The following is a 17639-nucleotide window of genomic DNA, read 5'->3' as shown; positions in this document are numbered from 1 at the left end:
CACGCAGACACGGGGAGAAAGTGAAAACTCCACACAGACAGTGACCCAAGCCGGGAATCGAACCTGGGTGCTTGGCGCTGTGAAGCAGCAATGCTAACCACTGTGCCACCATGCTGCAGTGAAAACATTTAAGATTTCAGCTTTCCTAACCCCATTCCCACCTCCATCAAGTGATGACGATATGACTCCAGGTATTTGCTAGATAAATTAGCTGATAGACGTTGCTGGTACAAATGTCTTCTTTGTGGCAAAAGTTGCCACCAGCTTAAAGATGCTATCCTAGGGGAATTGTCTGATTCCTACAGACCATAGTAACTTCAAGAGAAGGCAGCAAAAATCCCATTTAAACATCTATCTCTTTCACTGAGTTTACGGTGGTCTACATCGAGAAGTACCAAGGAAGTTCCCAGTGTTCTATGAATAGACTAATGATCCGATTCTAACAAATTGGCAGTGTAAGATGAGTTTTCTCTTTTCCAGGTAATTACAGCAACTTCAGCCATTTGCAAATTGATTTTCTGCTGAATTCTAATTTGTAGTTTAGTAAAATTTTCTGAATAGAATATGTATATTAAATTATTATAATAAGCTTCCAAATGAATATTTAAACAATGTGCTGCTATAATTCCACGTCGGCTTAATCTTCCTGTGCATTTGTTAAATTTTCTTAAACAAGTAATCATGAAAAATGACTGCTGCCAGTCTACAATTGATTTGTTAATAGTGCATCAGTTCTGTTACATTTAAACGGGTTATAACTAAGCAGTGATTTTTTAAAATCCAGCCTTCTAACTCTGCAAATACAATAAAAGGATCCTGGTTTTATTCCTACGCCATAATAAAGACACACACAGCTATGTTCACTTCAGTATATGTCCGGGGAACAAATAACAAAATGCATCCAAGAATCAGTAGGTTATTGGCTTAAGCTAAAAGAAGGAATAGGATCATGTGTAGCATGTTGGAAAGGGTTAAAGTAAGGTGTCACATCCAGAGTGGTTGCTCATCCCTAATTACACGTTCATGGATCTCAGTTCAATCCCCTTGATTCTTCATTTGACATCCCTGTGCCTTTGGCTCAGTATGACACGCCACGTTGTTTGTCAAAGTTGTTCACTTGAGATATGAAGGTTTTATTTTTTAATTGGCTCTTGCCTTGTCTAATGGAGGCATCTAGAGACAGTTCTGACTTGAAACAATGCCACAACACACTTCTAATTGATGCCGTGGTACCTGTCCTTCAGAGCTACGCTTGACATTCATGGTAGACTGATACCACTCCTAAAGTGTGAATCTTACCACAATGGACGATACAGGATTGCAAAATACTTTGTTGCTAAACTATTACAGCAGCTTCACATACAGTATGCCTAAAATTCAAAATGCTTTTCTATTTTGCATTCTGATCTTCAGTTGTCATTTTCTAATATTCACAAAAATATTATTTCAGTTGCCTCTGGTTATTTTATTCACTGTAATTAAAAATATATCTGAAATCATAGTTAGAACTATGAGACGTTTATATATTAACCTATTTCTAATGTTGTACTTACCATCACTTGGTCTTACACATGCAAAGTCAAGACCACCTGCTATATTCAGATCAAACAAGGTTAAAGAATAATTATTTCAATATGGAGGAAGGAGTGGCAGAGGAGGCAAAGTGAAAGGAACAATGAAGGAGTGAAGAGGAACTGATATGAAGAAAAGAAAGAGGAATCAAAGAACAGTATGGAAGAAGTGCAGGAGAGAAAAGGGAAGAGCACTGATGAGGACTGAGAAAGGGAGTGTAATAAGAGATGAGGGTAGCTGCTTTATGGTTAGAGGGAAATAACTGCAGAAGTACCTCACTCAACTGAATAAATAGAATGTACCTCAACAGTGAGAATCCTGATTTTCCAAAAATTAAAGAAACATAAAAATGCAATTGAACCACTCTAGATTTTCAGGCATTATGTCTTTTTTTAATTTTCATGGGATGTGGGCATCATTGGCTGGGCATCGCTGATGTGGGCATCACTTGCTGAGCCACCATTTGTTACCCATCTCTAATTGCACTTGAGTGGCTTGCTTGGCCTTTTCAGAGGGCAGTTAAGAGTTAACCACATTTCTGGGGTCTGGAGTCACATGTCGGCCAGACCAAGTAAGGATGATGAATTTCCTTCCCTAAAGGACATGAGTGAACCAGGTGTGTTTCTTTTTAACGACAATTGACAGTGGTTTCATGGTCATCATTAAACTTTTATTGAATTGAAATTTCACCATTTGCTGTGGTGGGATTTGAACCTGGTTCCCCAGAGGATTACTCTGGGTCTCCAGATTACTAGATTTGGGTGGCACGGTGGTACAGTGGTTAGCACTGCTGCCTCACAGCGCCAGGGACCTGGGTTCAACTCCGGCCTCAGGTGACAGTCTGTGTGGAGTTTGCACGTTCTCCCCATGTCTGTGTGGGTTTCCTCCGGGTGCTGCGGTTTCTTCCCATAGTCCAGAGATGTGTGAATTAGGTTGATTGGCCATGCTAAATTGCCCCTTAGCGTCAGGGGAATTAGCAGGGTAAATACGTGGGGTTATGGGGATAGGGCTTGGGTGGGATTGTTGTCGGTGCAGGCTTGATGGGCCAAATTGTCTCCTTCTGCACTGTAGGGATTTTATGATTCGACTAGTCCACTGTGCCACCATCTCCCCAAATGTGGGCACCTAAATATTCCAAATGGCAGGCAGGATTATTGCAAACCAGAAGTACGCTGCTCATTGTATTGGGTAAAAGGAAGAAAATAAATCTTCAAGACCCAAACGTGAAATAGGCATGAGCCCCTTTGCACATGCAAATCAGGCTAACATTAGCAAAGTTTAACATTGGAAACTCCTAACACCGCATGACCTGTTGGTATAACAAATATTGTAGGTATATATAGACACTTATATAATATGAGATTTTCCATACAACTAGTTTAATGCAGGAGTTTCCAATGTATCTAAAGTGGAATTGTGACTCACCTAGCATTTGTAATCAATAATAAAAATAGCAAATCAGCAATATGAATTCAATTTCCAAAACTACTGCATATTTTCAATTGTGTTTCTTCTTGAATAATCTGAACAACTTGAGACTGTGGGAGGAAACCGGAGCAGCCAAAGGAAACCCACACAGACACAAAGGGAACATGCAAACTCCACATAGACAGTCACCCAAGGCCGGAATCGAATCTGGATCGCTGACGCTATGAGGCAGCAGTAAAAACCACCATGCCACCATGTCACCCATGATGGCTGACTTCTCGACCATGTAGAGTCAGATTTGCAATCATTCAGAGATGAGAGGAAAAGGGTGGATGAGGCAAGCATAATTCACTGTCGTGAGCCTAACTGAAGGATCTATCTTCAAAACTTGAAGCAATGATCCCTGTTGTAGCCTGTTGCAAAAAATAATGGGTAAACAAAGCCCCTTGAACTAATTTCTCAACTACTAAGTGCACTGGGGTTCACTAGACTTGAGAAAAGAAAGAAATCAGAACACCAGTTACATTCTACTTGTCGCATTCTCAGGATATTCCAAACCCTTTGGGGGAAATGTTGGCTACTGGTATGAGTATAAAATGGATGCTATAATTTCAGCTGGCTGATGTGCATTACTTCCAATGTAACATCAGGAGAGGTGCATAATTGTCATCTGAATAGCTAGTTTGGGATAAGTACCAATTCACCACAAAGTGATCAGTACTGAAAACCAACAGATGTGGGCCACTTAAAATAACCAGAACAGTTATAAACAAAAGCAGATGCTCCAAAATTCTGAAATTATTGGAAAGGACAATCACAATTATATGGAGAACTTGCAATAACTGACAGATGAAAGTTAAAGTCTTGTTGCACCTGATGGAGAGTCAAAGGAGAGAACCATACAGTATTAAGTAGATTACTGGAGTTTCGGATGAATGAACTCTGGCAGGGGCAATGCAACCGTAAAAAAATTGAGACCATTAAGTGCTTCAAAATGTTTCACCTTTGACTAAGAGACAGGGAAGGAACTGGAAAAATATGTCATTGAACTGAAAAATTTATCAGCTGCATGAAATTTTTAAGAATTGCATGAATCTTTGATCAGAGAGGATTATATGTGGAATTAGAAATGACTTGAGGGACTCTTTAGAGACCGATTAAGATTTATCAAAATTGCTGTAAATGTGGAAAATTCTGAAAAGGACACATTGGAGCTCTATAGAACAAGAGCCACATCTCATTTTCTCAGTAAGAGAAAAGACTCTATAATCCAGCCAGTTAAGATTATCAAAGAAGGTAAGGAGTACCACAGCACACAATACTAGTTCAGAAGAATGAACAATAGACATGTTCTGCACATGATCAATCTTTCAAGAATTACAGAAACATATTAATTTTGAATTGCAATACTGAGAATCAGAGGAAAATCAAGCTTTTCATTAAAGAAGACACCACACCTGGCAGACCTGGAGAATCATCAAGTCAATTATTCTTTCTCTCGAAGGAGAACGGGTGAATGCTCTTCAGTGTGATCACTATCTCAATCACATTTATTTCTCTCTGCATGTACCAGCAGACCAGCTAGGTTCCAAATAGACTACAATGGTTCCCGGTCAAGGAACATCTTGATTTTCAAATTCTTATCCTTGTTTTCAAATGCTCCATGGCCTTGTCCCTCCCTGTAATCTTCTCCAGCCGCCTAACCATCTGAGATATCTGTGCCCCTCAAGTCTTGTGCGTTCCCAATCATAATTTCTCCACCATTGGTGGTCATGCTGTAAGCAACTCCACATCCAACTCGTAAACTGGATGTAACTTGGTGAAGAGGAAGTGATGTACAAAGATAACTGAGGGCGCGATCTTACAATCTCGTCCCGTCCATTTTTCAGTGGGATGGAGAGGTACATAGAAACAGAAACATAGAAACATAGAAACATAGAAAAACTACAGCACAATACAGGCCCTTCAGCCCACAAAGTTGTGCTGAACATGTCCCTACCTTAGCGATTACTAGGCTTACCTATAACCCTCTATCTTACTAAATTCCATGTACTTATCGAAAAGTCTCTTAAAAGACCCTATCGAATCCGCCTCCACCACCGTTGCTGGCAGCCCATTCCACACACCCACCACCCTCTGAGTGAAAAACTTACCCCTGACATCTCCTCTGTACCTACTCCCCAGCACCTTAAACCTGTGTCCTCTTGCGGCAACCATTTCAGCCCTGGGAAGAAGCATCTGACTATCCACTTGATCAATACCACTCAACATCTTATACACCTCTATCAGGTCACCCCTCATCCTTCGTCTCTCCAAGGAGAAAAGGCCGAGCTCACTCAACCTATCCTCATAAGGCATGCTCCCCATCCCAGACAACATCCTTGTAAATCTCCTCTGCACCCTTTCTATGGCTTCCACATCCTTCCTGTAATGAGGCGACCAGAACTGAGCACAGTACTCCAAGTGTGGTCTGACCAGGGTCTTATATAGCTGCAACATTATCTCACGACTCCTAAACTCAATTCCTCGATTGATGAAGGCCAGTACACCATACGCCTTCTTAACCACAGCCTCAACCTGCACAGCTGCTTTGAGCGTCCTACGAACTCGGACCCCAAGATCCTTCTGATCTTCCACACTGCCAAGAGTCCTACCATTAATATTATATTCCGCCATCCTATTTGACCTGCCAAAATGAACCACCTCACACTTATCTGGGTTGAACTCCATCTGCCACTTCTCCGCTCAGTCTTGCATCCTATCAATGTCTCGCTGCAACTTCTGACATCCCTCCACACTATCCACAACACCTCCAACCTTTGTGTCATCAGCAAACTTACCAACCCATCCCTCCACTTCCTCATCCAGGTCATTTATAAAAATCACAAAGAGTAAGGGTCCCAGAACAGATCCCTGGGGCACTCCACTGGTGACCGACCTCCATGCAGAATATGACCCATCTATAACCACTCTTTGCCTTCTGTGGGCAAGCCAGTTCTCGATCCACAAAGCAATGTCCCTTTGGATCCCATGCCCCCTCACTTTCTCAATAAGACTTGCATGGGGCACCTTATCAAATGCCTTGCTGAAGTCCATATATACTACATATACTGCTCTTCCTTCATCAATGTGTTTAGTCACATCCTCAAAAAATTCAATCAGGCTCGTAAGGCATAATCTACCTTTGACAAAGCCATGCTGACTATTCTTAATCATATTATACCTCTCCAAATGTTCATAAGTCCTGCCTCTCAGGATCTTCTCCATCAACTTACCAACCACTGAGGTTAGACCCACTGGTCTATAATTTCCAGGGCTATCTCTACTCCCTTTCTTGAATAAAGGAACAACATCCACAATCCTCCAATCCTCCGGTATCTCTCCCGTCTCCATTGATGATGCAAAGATCATCGCCAGAGGCTCAGCAATCTCCTCCCTCGCCTCCCACAGTAGCCTGGGGTACATCTCATCCGGTCCCGGCGACTTATCTAACTTGATGCTTTTCAAAAGCTCCAACACATCCTCTTTCTTAATATCTACAATCAGGCGAGAGGCAAAAAGTGAGGAATGCACCCCCGGTTTCTCACCCCCCAGCCATCCAACCCCCCACCCCCAACCACCCCCCCTCCCCCCCCCCCACAACCACCCCCCCTCCCCCCCCTCCAACCACCCCCCCTCCCCCCCCCTCCAACCACCTCCCCCCCCCCAAACATACACACACACATCCCAGATTCCAAGTGGTCTTGCTTTAAGCAAAACTTCATAATCAGGAGAATTTAATACTGCTTACAGTGCCCCCGTAAAAGGTTTGGGAAAGTTAAAATATTTGAACACTAGGCTGGGAAGAATAATTTATGATGTGGAGATGCCGGCGTTGGACTGGGGTAAACACAGTAAGAAGTTTAAAAGACACAGACTTAATTTACATGAATAATGGTTGGAATGCGAATACTTACAACTAATCAAGTCTTTAAGAAACAAAACAATGTGAGTGGAGAGAGCATCAAGACAGGCTAAAAAGATGTGTATTGTCTCCAGACAAGACAGCCAGTGAAACTCTGTGGGGGTTACAAATAGTGTGCCATGAACCCAATATCCCGGTTGAGGCCGTCCTCGTGTGTGCGGAACTTGGCTATCAGTTTCTGCTCAGCGACTCTGCGCCGTCGTGCGTCACGAAGGCCGCCTTGGAGAACGCTTACCCGAATATCAGAGGGATATTCGGGTAAGCGTTCTCCAAGGTGGCCTTCGCGACACACGACGGCGCAGAGTCGCTGAGCAGAAACTGATAGCCAAGTTCCGCACACACGAGGACGGCCTCAACCGGGATATTGGGTTCATGGCACACTATTTGTAACCCCCACAGAGTTTCACTGGCTGTCTTGTCTGGAGACAATACACATCTTTTTAGCCTGTCTTGATGCTCTCTCCACTCACATTGTTTTGTTTCTTAAAGACTTGATTAGTTGTAAGTATTCGCATTCCAACCATTATTCATGTAAATTAAGTCTGTGTCTTTATATGCTCTGTTTGTGAACAGAATTCCCACTCACCTGAAGAAGGGGCTTGCAGCTCCGAAAGCTTGTGTGGCTTTTGCTACCAAATAAACCTGTTGGACTTTAACCTGGTGTTGTTAAACTTCTTACTAAGAATAATTTATCCAGTACCAGCTTATAACAACTAAAAGAAGCCCATAAAAACATTTTTTTCCTATTCTTTTCTTCTCCCTTTGAAATCCTTTAGCCACTTTTGCGTCTAAGTTGCTGCTATATGGGCAGAACCTAAGTAAACCCATGAAAAGTCAAAATGGGCTCAACAGCACCGCCATTTCAGTCAAACAGTAACCTATGGTCAGTTAAGACAGTGGCCATCAAAAGTACTGCAAGACAGTACTAAATTAACTCAGAGAGCTGGAGGAAACCTGCATAGCTGTCAAAAACCCCAGATAGCATTAAAAATCTTGCAAGAAGTTAAAGGTGACAACAAAACACTCAATTGGAAGGCAACAGATCTCCCATCTGAATTTACTTTGTTTCAACAACTTGCAGAGCTGTGATTGCTGGATCTTCATCTTTTCAAACCAGATAAATAAGCCACTAAAACTGAAATTGCAATAGGCAATGAAGGCCTCCATAGACTGTACACTTCAGGTCTCTCCAACGACCATCGGAGACATCCAGATAAAATGTAGTCAACACTTGAAGACCAATTAAAAGTGGAGCTCAACTTCCAAAAGCACCATCTGCAATTCATGTCCTGAGGCAACAACTGTCAGAGACCATTGACCAATTCATAAGTAATTGCAAAGACAAGGGGCATCAATGTGATTTTACACTGGGTGAGCTAGCTGACAGAGTTCATGATAGCTTTATCCCAGTGGAAGCATTCCAAAAAGCAATTTTGGACCAACCCAACGGTTACACCATGAAAATGCTACCATTTTGTTAATTAGTGTCACAAGTAGGCTTACATTAACACTGCAATGAAGTTACTATGAAAATCCCCTAGTCGCCACATTCCAGCGCCTATTCAGGTACACTGAGGGAGAATTTAGAATGGCCAATGCACCTAACCAGCACATCTTTCCAAATGTGAGATGAAACCAGGATACTTGGAGGAAACCCACACAGACACAGGCAGAACATGCAGACACCGCATGGACAGTGACCCAAGCCGGGTCCCTGACGCTGTGAGGCAGCAGTGCTAGCCACTGTGTCACCGCTACAGACCTAGCTCCTCCCATCACCACATCAGTACCTGTCACTACAAAAACTCATCCTGGTTACCCCAGACATTCTACGCCATAGACACCACAAGTCCAATGGTCATAGGCCTAGCGGTGTGCAAGAACCTGACTTTGGTCACCATCCATGGTATCATCGAGACAACGACAATGACTACAAGCCACAAGATGCACCATTGGAAACCCTGTATTTCTAACTCTGCATTGCATATTGTCAGCTAACATGTTGTAGGACACTGTTCGAACTGAATACATCTACCTATTACAAACTTGCACACTTCTTGTTGCAGAGCCCATGTGAAATTGCTATTCAGCTGGTAAGTGTGGATAACACATCCCAGTCATCTTCTGTCAATATGCCCAGGAATATTGATGTATTACTCAAAAAAACAGGTGAAGATGAAAGATACCCATGACAGGCATGTGGGAATGAATTACCCAACCTGAATTTCGGACAGGAAGTTGGAGTACAAAACCCAACACATAGTCCTTGGAATCTATCAGAAATCATCAGCATTTGCCCAGAACCAAGATCGTACTAAATACGCACACCAAATGACATGACAGTGAGATGAAATAGAAGTCAAATCAGGACAGTACCACAACCAGAGAGATCAAGCAAACCTGTTGTGACTGGATGCAAATCAAACAAAGCAACCCTAACTGGCAATCTGAAAATCTACAGCAGCCTTCAGCAAAGATCATTATAATTAAATCTGGACGGATGAGCAAGCCGCTGATATATTTTTAGAGAATTGTAAATTTATTGCTTTGTGTATGTTCAGACACAATGTTGTTTTATTTTCCTTGCATGGAAATAGTTTACCCCATGAATCAGTCTGCAAGCAGCAGTGGTAGAGATTAGATGAACTGTACATTGTCGACCAGTAGATACTATTTGTATATAGTCTTATCTTCAAATAAAGAACAGACATTCATGATTCATCAATCCTTGTGTATTACGCTTACATCAAAGAGAAGAAGAATGTAACACTCTGGGGTATCTGAAGGACCAGAAGTTCTTCCATGAGGTGCAACTCCTGCAAATGCAGCTGGAGAGGAGGCAGGCCGCTGATTGGGCTGCTCCATGGCCGAGGGGGATTTGCCGGCCTTTCTCTGGCTGTCTGAGGCCTGCAGTGCCCTGACATACTGAGGGGCTCCCATACCTATGCAGGGGCCCCCTGTGTCATGTGGCTACTGAAGGGGCCTGGGATCACCAGTAGAGGAGTTGAGGAGCTGCTGTTACGCTCATAGCACCCTGAAAGGAGGCTCTGGGTGTGGGAGGCAGCTTGCTTCTCCTCCCTTGTAAGGTACACCTGTATCTGCCTGCTGACCTATGATGGATGAGAACCTGGTGGTTACTCCACTCGGCAGTGGCCTGCCCTCAGGTTACAGAGGAGCATTATGGAGCAGGCACCCGCTCTGAATTGCTGGTGATTGCAGCCTTCAATATTGGACTGACTACAGGTCCATCCGGAGTTTAAAAATGGTGCCAGTGCCTGTCTCACTTCAGGTTACACAGAAACTAACTTCCTCTTGGCCTACTGGCTCAACAGAATCGGACAGGCCCGGCACCTCCAGTCCATTAACCCACTTCCGGGAGTCACCACTGAGACCTGTGCCACAAGAATTAAATGCAGCCTGATATCTGCAGAGTAACAGCAACCATTTACCCTGTCAGTTCTACAAATATTGCCACATGCTCCTGTTATATTGTAATCAATGACAAATGGTTATGAAGCATCATATTCAATTCAACTGCAGGCTAGTTATTTTCTCTGTTGCTTAGTATGTGAATACTGACAGCTTGAATTGGCACAAGGTCGGCCACCCTTGGTGCTTCTGCTTTCAAGTTGTTTCACATTAGCCTGGCATTCCCTTTAAGTAACCACTTGTGGAAGAAATTGCCCGACTGTAGGGATTCACTGGCATCACAAGGGTCCTAGCCTTTGTCAGTCAAATCTCAAACTGTAGCCTTTGACTGGTGTTGAAGAATTTAAGAAGTGCAGCTGAGAGTCAAACTTCATCCCCAGGAGTTTCACGGAACAATGCGAACGCGGAATAACCGCTTCAATCAGCAAATCCCCACATTTACAATCTCAAAAAGAGAAAATTTGGATTTATATGAATGTATGTCGAGGAAGAGAAAAAATTGTATCACTGTAAGCATCAGACCAAATGAAGGCAGTCTTCATCGTCAATATACTGTTCACAGAATCCATCATCATTTCTACCATAATACTCTTTCTATCAAAGATACCATCAGCATTATATCTTTAAAATTGCTTAACATTTGATCACTTCAAGTGACTTTGACCTCAGTTGTCCTTGCCGTTTTCGATCCCTCAAATTGACTCCATATTTAATTCCATGGATAATATCCCTTTGGTTTCTGAAGGTCAGGTTGTGGACTTTGAGAAGACATTCGTGCTGAATTCCGGCTGCAGTTTTGTGAGATCAAAGCTCAAGTTTAGTCAAATCATTATAAGCGAGAATCCTTTGTATTCTGATAGCTGTAAAAGATCACGGGTCACCTCGACTGAAATCTGGTCCCGATCTGCAACAGGACAAAGCCTGAAACTGAGAGCTGTTCTTGTGAGGACTGAGAGAGCCGGGGCACTGCAGAAGAAGCTAGCATTGTTGCTGACTTCTTTGATGCTTGACCTGGAATCATTCCACTGGAACAAAGTGGAAAAACTTTCCATCTCCTGAATCTCACAGTACAGTGGAGATTTGATATGGGCAACTCAGTATCATCCGAGAAAAACTGACCTTTTGAAGAAGCTGCCCTCTTGAGACCGATGTGTCAACAGCAGCATTCTAATCAGCAGGAAAGATTTGCTCTGTGTGCTATACGGAGCAAACTCATAACCGCATTGTCTACAAACAACACTGTTTACATCCCTCCAGTCCAAAAAAAACATCCATTATTCATTATTTTCTGTCCTTGGGCTGTGCAGGGGATGTATCTTGTACGGAATGCAAAACACATTCTAACCATCTTCCTACCTATGTACTGCTGCTCGCCCTTTAATATCACTAATGTTATAGAACAGAGAACAGTGCAGCACAGGAACAGGCCCTTCGGCCCATGATGTTGTGCTGAACATGACGCCAAATTAAACGAATCCCTTCTGCCCGTCCTTGGTCCATATCCCTCTATTCCTTGCATATTCATGTGCTTATCTAAAAGCCCCTTAAATGCTCTGATCATATCTGCCTCCACCACTGCCTCTGGCAGCGCATTCCAGACACCTACCACTCTCTGTGAAAAAAACTTGCCCGTCACATCTCCCTTGAACTTTCCCGCTCTCACCTTGAGTGCATGCCCTCTAGTATTAGACATTTCTGGGAAAAAGATTCTGACTGTCAATCCTATCTAAGTCTCATAATTTTATAGATTTCTATCAGGTTTCCCCTCAGCCTCTGTCGCTCGAAAGAAAACAATCTTGGTTTGGCCAGCCTCTTCTTATAGCTCATACCCTCTAATCCAGACATCATCCTGGGAAACCTCTTCTGCACCCTCTCCAAAGCCTCCACACCCTTTCTGTAATGTGGCGACCAGAATTGAACGCAATATTCTAACTGTGGCCTAACCAAAGTTTTATAAAGCTGCAACATGACATCCTGTTATCCAGAAACAGATTATCAAATATCTTTTTAAAATGGACGGCATCCACTGCTTTTCCTAGCAGTTTGGTCCTGAATCTTACGCAGGTTCTGGAGGAAGAGCTTCTGTGCATATCCAAGACTCCTGAACCATGCAGGACAAAAGCTTAACATAGACTTCACCAGCCTTGTGACATATTAGAATGCTGAGAGTTACATACAATGGATATAAAACAACATTATGGCTAAGATTTAGAAAATGTAATTCCAAAGTGAATAAGTTGCAAGCAGAACAATGGGGGAGAGGCGATTCTCCCAGCCCGCCGCGCTGCTCTAACAGTGCAGCAGGCCAGGAGATATCAGCGGGGGCCGTGTAGCAGGCTTCCCGCTGGGCGCCATGGCCTCCACACCTCTCCAGCTGCCGGATTTCTGGCGTCATCAGCTCTGCGCCAAATTTTGATGCGGAAGTAAATAAGTTATTTAAATAAGTATTTGCATTTGATTAGCGGGCTCGGAACTGAAGTCTCTGGGTCCGCCAGCATCCCCCCCACCCCTCCCCGACCAGGTGTGCTTCACTCTAGCGGGGCTTACAACAGCTCTGAGGGGCAATTCAGTATGGGCAATACACCTAACCTTCTTTGGACAGTGAGAGGAAACCGGAGTACCTGGAGGAAATCCACGCAGATACAAGGAAAATGTGCAAACTCCACACAGAAAGTCACCCAAAGCTGGAATTGAACCCAGGTCTCTGGCACTGTGAGGCAGGAGTGCCAACCACTGTGCTCCCATGCTGCCCCATCCCTAATCCAGAGCAACTTTCTCACTTTCTCCACCTTTTTATTCTGTAACCATATCACCCTTGTATATAGCCTGTACACAGATATTGCTCTTCAATCCATCTGTATTTGTGTTTATGGTGGATAGACTGTTTGTCTCCAAGTCACAGGGAGTTGTTAAGAATGTCAGGTTTTGTTAACAATTATACTTTAAACTGTCTATTTAATTCCAAGGCCAAATGGAGTTGGGGTCTAGAGGATCATTAATTAGCATTTCTACCTGAATACAAGATCCATGTGATTCATGTTGCAATGGAGATGGGCTTTAGGAAGGAGAAGTACTCAGAAAACCATTATAGGATTAGGCTACAGGCTTTTTGTTAAAGAAATCCCTGAATCTCACAGACAGGTCATTCTATAAGAATCTGAGAGAGAGAGAGCTGAGAGATAATGGCAGACAGTCTCTACTGTTCACTACATAGAATGTGCTTGAGAGCTTGTGCTTGGATTCAAGAGATCAAGTTCACAAAGATTTAATGGAAGCTGGAAGATTCACTTAACTTTGCCTAGAGGGAGGGATCTCCTGGGGAACCTTCACCATGAATGTCAGTTTGGGGATTAGTAGCTACCTGGCTGCTAAAGGAACGATGGAGAAGGTCATCAGAAGCTGAGAATAACTTTGGACTGGTTCCTAGAAATGAAGTATCCAGAAGGGGACAGAATAAAGTTTAACTATGCTGAGGGATTTAGAAAGTAAATGAGGAATCCTTATATAGTTTCCATATCCAGATATGCACCTCGTTTGCCCACCCCGTGCTTCATTGTTTCATGATAGTCAGCGGTAAAGATATTGGGGTTTGGATCTTTTTGATACAGAGATAAAAGATCAACAAATATTTAACTTAATTGAGAACAAGAGCCCCAAATTCAAAAGCTGTGTGTAAACAGATGGGATGGGAGCACAACCCATGCACTTTAAAAAAAAAGAAGGAACTGGCCTTCAAAAAGGAACACATTTACAAGAAGGTGACTCATAATTGTAACCGTGTTCCATGGCAGTGCAATACCAAGGTCATAGGGGTTGAACAGTTGTAACATTTTTTCCAGATAACCTGTACGTCTATTCAGAAAAGCATTATGCAGCTACATGGATTAACATATGCATCAGGGTTAATTTTTGCAAACATTTGAACCAAATTTAAATATTCACTGACAACATTCAAATCATGAATTCATATTCATTGCAACCAAATTACAAGAGAATGCATAAGTCAGAAAGGACAAAGTACTTCAACACTGATTTGTGCAGAGCAGATGTGCCTGGTTAGCGGTAAACTATGTTATGGGAAACAAAAGCTGAATTGAATTGAGTATTGAATAAATAGATTAAATACAAAGACACTTGTTATTGTGGTGTGCTCTCAGATCCTTAAACATTATGGAGGAATCGCACTATATTTATCATGGGTCTCGTGCCAGTGACAGAGAGCATGCAATTAGCTGTCAGAAAGAAACAGTTCAATACTTTTAGCCAAAGGCTGTTTCTATTGATCATTTTAAAAAACGTGAAATGTCTCTGCAACTGGGGAGCATATTTCTGATCCTAGCGCTCTCCTGAAATTTACGTTACATTCATAAAGGTTCCTCTTTAACTCCATAATGATTCAATTGGTAAATATATTTCCCAATTTGCAATTGAGCTATACAGAGTATAAAAGAGCTAGGTTCAATCCCTGCTCTCTGCTGTGTCAGCCTCACTGAAGAGGGGCAGGAGGAGAGGACCTACTGTTGGTCAGTGTCCCTGGAGCAAAGAAGGATTAAACTAAAAAGAAAAAGGAAAATGAAAGTCTTGCACTTATAAAGCTCTTTTCAAAATCTCTGGATGTATCAAAGCACTTTGCAGCTAATGAAGTACTTTTTTGAAGTATAATTATTGTTGTAATGTAGGCAGCCAAGACTGACAAACTCCCAGGGCGGAATTTTCCTGTCCTGCCCGCCACAGGAATCGTAGTGGGCGGGGGCGAACCATGCAAAGGTCCGTTGACCTCGGGGGGGGGAATTTCTAGCCGTGGGGCGAGCGCAGACATAAAATCCTGCCCCCAGAAACAGCAATGTGATAATGATCAGATAATCTGTTTATGATTGAGGGAGAAATATTGGCCAGGTCACCGGGATAACTCCCCTGGTCTGCTTTGAAATTGTTCCATGGGATCTTCTACATCCACCCGAGCAAACAGACGAAGGGTTGGTTTGACATCTCCGCTAAAAGACGACTTCCAACAGTGCAGCATTCCCTCTGCTCAGCAAAGTGCTGGAGTGCCTGCCTCAACCTTTCAGCTCAAGCATGGGACTTGAAAAGTGCCTGCTTAAGATGCAAGAGTACTGCTGACTGAGCCACACCTAATACACAAGTTGAAGCGAGCAAAACGTCTTGGGATAAGGGAATGTCTCAAAAATGATATTTTCACCAAGGCTGAGCCATGGCTTCTTGAGGTCAGAATGTATTAAAATTATTATTAATTCTTCACCGAGCATTCAGAAAAACCCTGAGCCATTCTAACCATGTTCCACAGTCTAGTGTGTGTGGCTATTGTATATGCCGTAAAAACATACTTATTATGAGTCATTCTGTTTCACTAAATAAAATTAAACTCCTGCAGAAATTGGACTACATAGAAAAAGGTTAAGTACTTTTTCCAATTAAAATATATGTGCTTGCAAAAATAAGAACATGGACTTTGATTGTAATGACTAACGAGATTGCAAGTGATGGACAACTGGAATAAGTAAAAGGGCCTTGAACATGGTTGAAACAGGATAAGAAAAAACTAATTTTAAGCAAGTGGATTATAAAAGCATCAAGCAGACTGCTAAAATTACTGTTGTTGGACAAAAGAAGCTTGCAGCCTGCCAGGCAATTCATGTCTCCAGAAGAACAAAATGTTGCTAGTTTGCATAGAAATATCTAAATGTAAGAATGATTTGATTTTGATTTGATTTGATTTATTGTCACATGTATTAACATACAGTGAAGAGTATTGTTTCTTGCGCGCTATACAGACAAAACATACCGTTCATAGAGAAGGAAACGAGAGAGTGTAGAATGTAGTGTTACAGTCATAGCAGGGGTGTAGAGAAAGATCAACTTAATGCAAGGTAAGTCCATTCAAAAGTCTGACAGCAGCAGGGAAGAAGCTGTTCTTGAGTCGGTTGCTACGTGGCCTCAGACTTTTGTATCTTTTTCCCGAAGGAAGAAGGTGGAAGAGAAAATGTCCGGGATGCGTGGGGTCCTTAATTATGCTGGCTGCTTGCCGAGGCAGCGGGAAGTGTAGACAGCGTTAATGGATGGGAGGCTGGTTTGCGTGATGGATTGGGTTACATTCACAACCTTTTGTAGTTTCTTGCAGTCTTGGGCAGAGCAGGAGCCATGCCAAGCTGTGGCACAACTAGAAAGAATGCTTTCTATGGTGCATCTGTAAAAGTTGGTGAGAGTCATAGCTGACATGCCAAATTTCCTTAGTCTTCTGAGAAAGTTGGTGGGGCTTTCTTAACTGTAGTGTCGGCATGGGGGGACCAGGACAGGTTGTTGGTGATCTAAACACCTAAAAACTTGAAGCTCTCGACCCTTTCTACTTCATCCTCATTGATGTAGACATGGGCGTGTTCTCCTTTACACTTCCTGAAGTCGATGACAATCTCTTTCATTTTGTTGACATTGAGACTATATAATGAAATGAAAGACTATTATGACTGGTGACCACTTTGCTGAGCACCTTCAGTCTGTGCGCAATCAGGACCCTGACCTTCCTGTTGCTTGCCATTTGAACTCACGATCCCATGCCCACATGTCTGTCCTTGGCCTGCTGCATTGTTCCAGTGAAGCTTACTGCAATCTGGGAGAACAACATCTCATCCAGGCACATTATAGCTTTCCAGTTTCAATATCGAATTCAACAACTTCAGATGATTTGCTCTATCCCACCTCGACCCTTTTGTTTACATTTTATTTAATTTTTAACTGTTCTCTGCCATTTATTTCCTAATTGTCTTTCTTTATTTTTCTTTCCCCTTTTTCTTTCCTTTTCTCCCCCATTGCTTCCCTTTTCCCCCTTTTTCTCAATTTTACCCCTCTCCCACCCATCTCCCCCCCTCCCCCCACATCTTCATCCGTCACAGTTTGCCTCTGATTCCAGCTTCTCTGCCGTTTGGCCATTCACACCTTTAATATGGACTGCCATTAGCACCTCTTAGCCTTTCCCCTTGTTTTTGTGGCTATGACTCATCTTTCATTCCCTCTCCTTACAGTATAAATATCTCCCACTTTCTATGTCTTTTAGCTTTGACAAAGGGTCTCGAAACGTCAGCTCTTTTCTCTCCTTACAGATGTTGTCAGACCTGATGAGATTTTCCAGCATTTTCTCTTTTGGTTTCAGATTCCAGCATCCGCAGTAATTTACTTTTATATATTATGAAATGCATTACCATGTAGACAACATTATCTAGCAACTAATCAT

This window comes from Mustelus asterias, chromosome 7 (genome assembly GCF_964213995.1).
Source record: "Mustelus asterias chromosome 7, sMusAst1.hap1.1, whole genome shotgun sequence".
In the NCBI taxonomy this organism is placed as follows: Eukaryota; Metazoa; Chordata; class Chondrichthyes; order Carcharhiniformes; family Triakidae; genus Mustelus; species Mustelus asterias.
This window is presented reverse-complemented; position numbering follows the sequence as displayed.